Here is an 8,741-nt window from a genome sequence, read left to right as displayed (position 1 = left end):
TCAGGTACCAAGCAAGCGACATTTGACCAATTAACGACCGCCATGTATTTTTTATCTACTTTTGTTTTGTTTTGATTTCTATTGCCGCTAATGTCTACCCACAGTTCCGCGCAAAAAAGGTCAAACGCTCGATTCGACAGACCATTTGATTGGCAGACCCCTGATTTCAAGCAGAACACGAGTTAAATAGCAACGCTTCCAGATCCAAGTGTAGTAAAGACATGTAAAATCGAAATTTTGAACTATAAAAACGAAACGAAATTGGATCTGTGTTTTAATCAGATTGGGTATTGGAGTTTGTCTGTAGAGTATGGTCGGTTTATGGAACCCGGTAATAAAGAGAAGAAATGCGGCCCTTTCTAAGGCAAATCACTAAAACCTGTACCAGATTGGAATAGTCCAATGAAATGACATTTTTTGTCTACAGACTACGGCTCACAACGCTCATGCCAAAGAGGCGGTTATACTAGCAATGGTGGTATTTTTTAAAACTTGGCTCTATGTTATTGTTACAATATTTAAACATAAATATACACTGTCTGTTTTCTGAAGTGGGTGTATTTTTTTTTTTGGGGGGGGGGGGGCAGAGTAGGCCTAATCTAACCTAACTTTCTATACTACCTTGCTAAAGGCCAATGCGCGCAAGCCGATTATTTAAATACAGTATATGATACCTTTTTTTGGAAATGGCCATAGTTGATTGTGTTGAATGAACATCAAAGTGGCACGGCAACTATTGAGCTCTTTCAGCGCCAAATTTAAGAAGTTCAATGTTTTTCAAGTATTTTAAAGATGCCTTCCCGCGTACCTGTATGATTTGGGTGTATATATATATATATGTTTGGACCGCAAACATATTCTAACTAATGTAACTAGTGGATCTACTTGTGGATCTGCTTCTTATTGAACGTCCAGGCTGATCAAATTAAATTGATAATGCAGGTCTCATTTTATGATTTATTTTTCTTTCTTCTTACTTTTATAAAGATTAAATAATAAAAAAAACAAGCCAACAGTGAGGCTGATGTCCCCCGCCGAAATAGGAAAATAATTAGAGGACACATATAAATTTATCACAAATTATCTTTTACAAAGTATTGAACAATCAAACAGTATATCTTTACTTATAGTCTAACAATCAAAGTAGGAGAGTTATTGTTTTCCAAAGTCTCGACCAATCAAATTGCGTATCGCTCTGCTTACCCTGAGCAGAAAATGCTCATTATCAAACTTAGTCAAGGTATTACTGTAATGAAACTATACACCAAGTTTCATCAATCTCACTTAATTAGAACTAAAGTTATCGTGTCCCAAAGCATCAACCAATCAAATTGCTTATCTCTGCTTACCCTAAGCGGAAAATGCTCATCTTCGAACTCCATCAAGGCATTGACCTAATCAACACATACACCAAGTTTGAACATTCTAGCTCAATTAGGAAGAGAGTTATCGTGCCCCAAAGTATCAACCAATCAAATTGCTTATCTCTGCTTACCCTAAGCGGAAAATGCTCATCTTCGAACTCCATCAAGGCATTGACCTAATAAACACATACACCAAGTTTGAACATTCTAGCTCAATTAAAAGTTATCGTGTCCCAAAGCATCAACCAATCAAATTGCTTATCTCTGCTTACCCTAAGCGGAAAATGCTCATCTTCGAACTCCATCAAGGCATTGACCTAATCAACACATACACCAAGTTTGAACATTCTAGCCCAATTAGGAAGAGAGTTATCGTGTCCCAAAGCATCAACCAATCAAATTGCTTATCTCTGCTTACCCTAAGCGGAAAATGCTCATCTTCGAACTCCATCAAGGCATTGACCTAATAAACACATACACCAAGTTTGAACATTCTAGCTCAATTAGGAAGAGAGTTATTGTGTCCCAAAAAGTGTGACGGACAGACAGACAGACGGACGAACCCATTTTAATAGTCCCCTGCTTTCTTCGAAAGGCGGGGGATAAAAATATCTTCTAAATCTATTTCCAGATCTCGGTTTGTGGTGAAGATAATTGTACAAGATGTCCAATTGGTTACTATGGTGATCAATGCCAATATGTCATTGAGGGTAAGATTAAGAGATATTTTGGTGATCTTACAGCCCTGGTAAATTTCTACCGTCTTATTACACGGCAATTAATTTGTTCACACAAAGCAAACTATCGATAGATGACTATTTGCCACACAACAATCAGCTTGATCAAACGTGGGCCTGGCAAGGGACAACATACAGTCGTTCGGGTGGAAAACAAAACGAGGTCCCATGTACACAATGGCGTGCACATAAAAGAACCATTGACAGTTGGCGTAGTGCCGCTGATCGTGCACAATTTCCCCCATAGCACACTGCATGGTGTATGTAGATCTTCACTGGCACAGTCGGTGCAGAAAAGTATAGGAAGTTAAACCCCATTTCATATCATTTGTTTTGGGCTTGGGGAGTAGGCCATTTTGAAATCTTTTAATTTTTACTTTGATTTTATTACCCAGTATATTGTGTTATTTGCTTGTTTCTTATACTTATATACTCAAGTTTGGCGGTTTCTGCGAATTTGCGGTTAGTATATGATATACGAAAGGTTAGATACACAAATCTGGGTTCTACTTACTGTTTATTTAAATCGTGGCTCAGTGAGGAAGGAGCTGGCTCATTGGATTCGGGTATCGATGTCGGTGTTGGCCGAGACAGTTCTCCGAGATTTGCCATTGCAGTTTCTCCCCTTGGCAGCGGCGCAGGACCAGGACGGGAGGCCTGACTGGTAACAGTGCCTGGTTGTATACGTTGGCATATGTATGTTAAAGGGCCCTTGGCGAAAGGAATTCAGAATAGCGAAATAGAGTAGGGTCTAGCGCTGCTATCCAGGAAAAATTTATCTCATAGCATAGCCCACTGCATGTCGTATGCCCGTCTTCATTAGCGCGGTTACTGCAGAATAGTAGGACGTTGAACACCATTTCATGTCATGACATGTGTTAACGCGGTAGCGTAACATGCATCTGATACAGTATGTTTAATGTCCATTTAAGGATATTTAAAGTGCGACTGAAGTCGATGATCCACAGTTGCACACGAGATTGAATATGATGGTATTACCATGGTTACCATGCAGCTCACTGCTGACACTCCTCAAACCCGATCAACAGTATTTATGACAAGAAATATAGATATTTAACTGAAACAAAATGTTAAAGATGTATTACCTGTAATTATGTAACATTTATACAAAGAGATGGCCGTTATCGATATAATAGCTTAAAATAGTTTCAGTCAATGTACTTTATTCTGAGCGAAAGTATGAATGTTTGAAGTTTTGTCAAGAATAGCGTAGTCTCGTTTGTCATTGCTGCGATAATTTTCCATTTGAGCGTTAGCATGTGATCTAACCATATTGATATCGCAGCCATTGGGTGGTCTCGGGAGTTGATTATGGTATTCTCATGTAAATAAATGTCTAAATAATAATTCAAATCGATAAATGGTTCAAGTAAAAAAAGGATTGGGTGTTGATACATCCATTCAGGTTTCAATCCGAATTAGATGCATACTCTTCATATATTTTCAAAATTTCACATATATATATATATATATATATATATATATATTATGTGTTCGTATTTACAGACTGTAGCGATGGCACACAAAAGGGTGTTGTTCCAGCAAAAAATCTGATGTCCTTCATTAGACCTTCATCTGACGGGCCTGTACTAGAGCTACAATGTGAATTTCAGTGGGGTGGATTGACAGTTATTCAAGCAAGAACAAAGAGTTGCTTAGAAGTTGATTTCAACAGAACATGGTATGATTATACTGTTGGGTTCGGTAATAAACATGGCAATTATTGGATTGGGCTAGAAAACATTCATCGTATCCTTCAAAATCATCCCAAATTTCAACTTGGTGTCTTACTGATACATGATAGTCCTATGGGCCCGGCGCAAGGCTATTATCATGACTTCAATATATCTAATAATACAGATGATTACAAAATAACAATCGATTCATATTCACCTAACAGTAATTATGATTCTGGTGATTCTCTAACGAATGGAAGTTACAACATAAACGGCAGACCTTTCTCGACTTATGACCGAGATTTAAGTAATAATGATTGTCCAGGCCGTTTTGGTGGTGGATGGTGGTATATCGATGATCCTATCTGTTCAAGGGCTAATGTTAATGGCAAAAGAGATTCTGCTGCAGATACCTTTGAAGCTACATGGCACTGGCTGGATAATCTGGGAACCATAATCAACTATCGTGATATTCGTTTGCAATTAAAACGAAAATAATTCTGAATATAATAACTACGTACAAATAGTTTGACTCATCACTGTGACATTAATTTGCTTAAATAAATTAACTGTGTGTGGCTATACAGAACAGTTAGTAGGTTACGGCACACACTTAGAAATGTTTATGTTACAAAAAAGTTCACACTGTCTTATTTTCGTTTCGAGCCTTGATATTAGCAAATTCAATGGTAAGGAAGTTAGTGAAGTAAACATTTATGTTCGAAATACTGGGGTCGGTCTTCTGCCTACTCATTGAAAAGGTTGAGGAGAGGAGAGGAGAGGGGAGGGGAGGGGAGGGGAGGGGGTGGCTTCTCTTTGGTTTACAATATGTAGTAGTGATGTTATAATGATATATATGAACATGGATTTAGAACAATACTGTTTCCAGAGTTTTATCTGCACCATTAAAGATACATTATGTAAGATTTAGATAAAAAAAAAGACAGCCATTCTTGCTACAACAGTTCGAAAATAGATAATGTAAAATTAATAATTTGAAAATTTCATTCCAATTACTCTTATTGCGAGCGAAAATATTAGCCTTTGAAGGTTTGACAAGACGTGTGCAATAATTGCAGCCACCATACTGGTTGTTCGAAGCTAAGTCTCGCTCCTCCATTTTTAAATTAAAATATGGCTGAACCGTTCTAATCTATTTAATATCGGAGCAATCCGATGACATCGAGAGTTGATTATGGCCTGGATCAGTTAATTAATGTCTAATTAATAATTTAGAAAACATTTCAGGCCTAAAGAAAGACCTGCAATAGACATATTTAGCTCTTGCATAATGTATGTTTAAATTTCTTATTATTAATACGGTTAATGCTTTCCATCTCAAGGGAGCAGATATTTCGTGCAAGGTCCCACAACCCTATACAAAAGTCAATAATCGACTGAAACGACCAAAGTAGTGTAATCTATAAATTGATATGCAGTGTATGTGTATATTAAACAATATCTAATTGCCAAACAAAAATACAGAACAGCACATTGATGAGGTGGTTTTCAATGTGATGTCTATTGGCGTTGCCATATTAATACCACGAAGTAAGTCTTCGCTTTCTTTTGTGTGAATTTGATCATAATATTTACCCTCTGAAATGAAAATGGGTCTTGGATTTGGAATACATACCTGACATCATGGTAGTCAGTAGTCTTTTATCAGCTATCTGTTCTTTTAATATAATGGCAATCTACGTAATCAAGTGTCTACACATATAGTTTATCAAACATGCATTAATAATCATGGCGGAAACTACCAATCAACTAGTTATCTGTGATATTTGCGGTCATTTAACATCAAGTCCAGAATTTATATACTTTGCTTGAATTTTCTGTAGGTGGCGGGTCTGAGTGGACTAAGGCCCGCTTTTCAGATTACACGTTTCCGCCGTTGAAGGAGTCGGTCTGATGCAAATGTAATAGGACCGTTTCCGTATAAGCGTTTCCGCTCGCCATGCTTCATGAGCGACTTTCTCGCTGGCGTTTTTTCTCGCGTGATATGCGCGTATGCGGATGTTTGCGTTCTGGCATACAAACACGGGTTCTCTTCCATGAAGTCAATCAATTGCTTTTGTTGCTGAAAATTTTGGACATGGTGTTATTTAGTCTATCATTCAGGCAAATATTCTACGAATATTAGTCTGGATAATAGGTCACTGCTAGATTATCCCATCTGTTACATTATCATGAAGTCTAAGGGAGGTAACTAGCGTTAAAACAAGTTGTCAAGGTCCATGAAAATAATTTAGGAATTACCATTTCAGAAATTACGTATTTTTTTTATTGAATAATTTATCTTTTCATGGACCATATCCATGTTTTCTAATTAATTCTAATTCGTCGTCACGATTTATGCTTGTTTATAATAATGCATGAATTATTTCGGTAAGAGGCGCAACTCTACTTGATTTGGCGAAACATACTGGATAATCAACCCATAGACATACTAATTATTAGTATGTCTATGAATCAACAATTTAAAAAACCAAACTCCCGGTTACGTATGGGCAATGGTACTTTTCGTCAAGTTGACAGCAGACCATAGATTCTATGAAACCGACCCAGACCCTTCGTAGGTTGAAGAGTAAGCGGTTCTGGGTGACCGAGAATATGAGTTATTATAAAAAGGCGGTCACTGAAGGCTAAGTCTATCTGTTAAGGCCAACTAAAAAAAATTCAAGGTCGCTGAGATGTAAATAAGGTAAGGGCAAGTGATTGTTGGCGAAATTGTAGGTTAGGTTTAAGAATTTGGTGGAGATGTTAAGTTTCCACATAAGCACTGACCTAGGATGATGAAAATTTGATTCGTGATATTTCCTAGTTTTATTAAAACAATATATTATGCAATACATTAGATTGATATACAAAGTTGATTTCGTTGGGGGGTTTTTTTTTGGGGGGGGGGGGTGTTGGTGGCGCTGATGGTCTTCCAATAGTTCCATCGGTTTCGCTTGTGGTATTCTGGTATTTTTGTTTCTCAAGTAAAAAGAATAAAATTGAGGATTCGGGTGAGAGCCACATCAGTGTGTTTTCTACTAAGGATTGGATTTTCTAAAAAAAAAAAGAGTTTTTTCCACTATCCCGGGGTTAGGGCTAGAGATTCTAAAAACTATGGGTTAGGGCTGTGGTTTAATATATTGTTTGCTCTGGCGTGACAATGAGATCAGAAATGTCATGATTTGGTTGGTTGAAGTGAATTGGGATCGGTTTGTCTTTTTTTGTTGACCATGTCTGACCGGTGACCGTTAATTCTTTCCCGAAGTGCATTTGGGGTCTCCCCTACGTATTGTTTGTCACGCTGTCTACATGAAAATAGATAATTGTGTTTGAACTACTGCATGAAGTTGGTTGAATATTGGGAATTGTGTGTCAGATGTTTTGTTGTGGAACTGATCGGATATGTTTATGATTTTGCATGTTTGACATCTTGGGTGGCCACAAGTTGACAAGTTTAGTTAGAGTGTTGTTTTTTATACGTCGGAGTATCCCCTTTCTCTTAGTTTCCTAAATACCAGCGTACATACTGGCTCAAAGTCGGCCTTCTGAGTACATATGATATCAAAACGGAGAATCTGAGATTTTACGATGCCAGAGAACGTATGTTTTGGGTGAAAGGTGTCGGTGTCTTTGAAAAATACTTTAGTTTCCAATTAGCCTGTGTTTTTGGTATTGTTACTTTTAAAAACGGTAGTGTCAAGAAAATCTATGCTGTTATGACTTACATTTGCGGTTAATTTGACAGATAGATGATGATTGTTCATAATGTTGAAAAACGTCCAAAATTCGTCTAGTGTGTACGTCATCTAAAAACGTCCATAGAAATCTGGTTTTAATGCGCAGAATGGCTGAATTTCCCTTTCCCACTCCGCCATAAAGAGATTTGCATAACTCGGGGCAAATCATTTTCCCATCGCAGTTCCGGAAGACTGGGGGTATACTTGGTCGTTGAAAGCGCAGTTATTCTTTCTCAGACAAATGTTGAGTAATTTGAGGATCTCTGTCCGGGTGCTTGTGGGTTCCCAAGGAATGCTTTCCTAACTGCTTCAACTCCTGTGGTATTATCGATGTTCGTGTACATGCTATGTACGTCGATGAATATTAAAATGGTGTGCTCAGGGACTCTTAACTGTTTGATTTTTTGAATAAAAAAGTTAGTGTCCTTAAGGTAAGATGATCGTGGGCATGCTAGGGGTAATAATAAATTGTCTATATATTGTGATACGTTGTATGATTCGCGCTACCACAGTCTGATATTATTGGACATCCCTTGGTAAGGTGCCCCACCATAAATAAATATCTCCAAATAGCTTGACAATTACACCACAATATTTATATATATACCAATCCTTAAATCTGTTTGGCACATTTATATAGTCACTAAATAAATGACCATGTTGTTAATAAGCTATGGCCATTTAACCATCGATAAATCATAGACGGAAAAATGGTTCCGAGTGTCGTCCATAACATCCAGGCACTTTTGAGCAAAAAATAGGTTACGTGCCCTTGTTTTGAAATTAGTCTCGCTTAACCAGTATACCGACCATTCTCCGTCTGATTGACAGGCTGGGATAATCAAGACTACTGCTGTACGAAACATGACAGAAAGCTGGAACAAGAAATTGAATTTAGAAACACGCACGGTAGGCAGCTCAACAATGTTTTAAGAACCTTATAAAAGTTAAACGAAAATACTGCTAGTATCATGTTCCTGCCTAACCCGAGTGTTTCCGAGATATTATTTGTACTAAACCAAAAGATGCCGCTCCTGACGGTATAGTTAATGATAAAGCAATTTAAAAAATAAAACGAACGTAATTTCTAAAGCTGCTGTAATAACCAAAAAGTTAAATATTACTGCTATTTAGAATCGTCGACAATAGATTTTTTTACGGCAGTAATAGAACCAAAAAGCTAAATATTACTGCTATTTAGAA

Source organism: Patella vulgata, chromosome 2 (assembly GCF_932274485.2).
Source record: "Patella vulgata chromosome 2, xgPatVulg1.2, whole genome shotgun sequence".
Lineage (NCBI taxonomy): Eukaryota > Metazoa > Mollusca > Gastropoda > Patellidae > Patella > Patella vulgata.
This window is presented reverse-complemented; position numbering follows the sequence as displayed.